Below are 2,171 nucleotides of genomic sequence, written 5' to 3' on the forward strand. Positions count from 1 at the left end.
TACATATAGCGGTATTACTGTAGATGCAATATATATATATAATCTTAGTATTTATTTATTATATTTATTAGCCATTGTCACATTAAAGCATCTGAAACAAGGGGAAAATAATAGATACTGTTCCTCTTTTAACTCAGTCTGAAAGTATTCCAGAAAATAAAAGTATTTAATTATGTCCAAAAGGCCTGTAGCAAAGGTGCCAGCCTGACTCTTGAGGGGAAAGGTCTTCACATTTGGAAGCAGTGCCCCCTCTCATAAAAAACCCCCAGCTGGTCCCAACCAAACTTCAACTAAAGCTGGTTCCTACAGGAAGGCACCATGCAAGACTTGGGCTTACTGGCAATTAATGACTATAAAGTAGGTCATCATTATTCTATCTATCCTACAGATAAAGGAAGCTGATTTGTAGTGTCTTGCCTCACAATACAGAGCAAGATCTGAACCAAGGACTTCCCAGCTAACACTCTTAGCCACTATGATACACTAAACCAGTTCCCAGAAGTCAGTGGAATAGACTACCAATCTAACTGGGATATTATGAATCAGAAGTAGAGAAATTAGAAAAATGCAAACAAGTGTAAAAAAAACAGAAAAAAAAAGAATTGAACTGAATAATAAGTGACATGTAGGGGGGTGGGAGGGAGAGAGAGAGAGAGAAAGAGATAGAGAGGCAGGCAGTTAGCATGGGGTTTTCAGCCCATGGATACAAATCCTCAGGTGCTGAGTTGTGAGCATCTAAAGTTCTGCATCACCCCACAACTTTTTCAGAATCTTCTTCCAAAACCTGTAATTCCAGAGAAATCAGAATAAGGAAATAATGCATGAAAATATGTTTCCCAAATAGTTTGCAAAATGTGTGCTGTATACTCATTAAGCCATTCCAGTTATTCATCTTTTGCCATTTACAATCTTCTCCACAAGAATTTTGAAAATGGTAAGAACTGTCACTTCGAAACAGCCTTCAATAGGTCTTTTAAGAAAATAACATCCACTCAAAATGTATTTCAATAAGATGTTTTTAAAATGAATTTTAGCGGGATTTAGTCATCTTGTCATTGGTTGACAGACTTAAATGTTATGTAATGCTCAACCAGGATTTGAAGTAGCTACCCATTTCTAACCGCACTTGTAATCTGTATTGCTTTTAAAATGTATGTACCTAAACTGCAGGCAGGATATTCCACAAATATATGTGGTGTTAACACAACTGGTGCTAGGCATTAATGTTACAAATGGGAAAGTTTCAGTCCCAGGAACTCACACAAGTGCTACCATTTACGATCTTTTTCCATAAGAGCTCTACACAAGGTGTGACACAAGGTGTCATTTTAAAAGCAAGTCCAGGCTCTACTCAGTTTGACACTTAGAAACAGGTTTTATTGGAATAAGGCCTAGCCCTCTAAAACCAGCAGAGGATATAGTAAATTTGTGTCTGGGTGGTACCATAGACCAGGGGTGGCCAACAGTAGCTCTCCAGATGTTTTTTGCCTACAACTCCTATCAGCCCAAGCCAGCAAGGCCAATGGCTGGGGCTGATGGGAGTTGTAGGCAAAAAATCTGGAGAGCTATTGTTGGCCACCCCTGCCATAGACAACTGCATGTGACCGCTCCTGTGACATAAATGTTTCCCCATACATGAGAGAGGAGAGAGAAGGCTAAACTACACTCCTGACATCTATCTTGCAAGGATTTTGTGGGGTGCAGAGGACCACTTAATCACACATGCTCCTACCTGCGGTCTGAAGTGGCAGCATTTCTGAATAATGTGGTTTTTAATATCAGATTTGTATCCATATATTCTGTTGAATGTTTTATCCTACATGAAGATCACACCGGAGGATGTCCAAATGAGTAAGTTGAAGATGGTATAGTTTTGGGAATGCCACTGTTTGGGTGTATATAGGAACATAGTTGGCATCTTGGCTTGTTGTCGGGCCCAGACCCTGCATTCATGTCTCTGTTATATTGTTATTGATAAGAAGTTTTGTATAGCATTATCTAGTATGGGCTGTAGATCACTGGCAATCCTTTTGATTGGTTTGACCTGAGAACTGCAAGTGCAAGCCGTGATGTTCTACAGTTATCTCTTTGGAGTCTATCTCCCATCTTATTTTTCTACATCTCTGTCACCTAGGGTATAAAAAAACTGAGCCATCTGGACACTATATAGA

This window comes from Heteronotia binoei, chromosome 9 (genome assembly GCF_032191835.1).
Source record: "Heteronotia binoei isolate CCM8104 ecotype False Entrance Well chromosome 9, APGP_CSIRO_Hbin_v1, whole genome shotgun sequence".
NCBI classification, from domain to species: domain Eukaryota; kingdom Metazoa; phylum Chordata; class Lepidosauria; order Squamata; family Gekkonidae; genus Heteronotia; species Heteronotia binoei.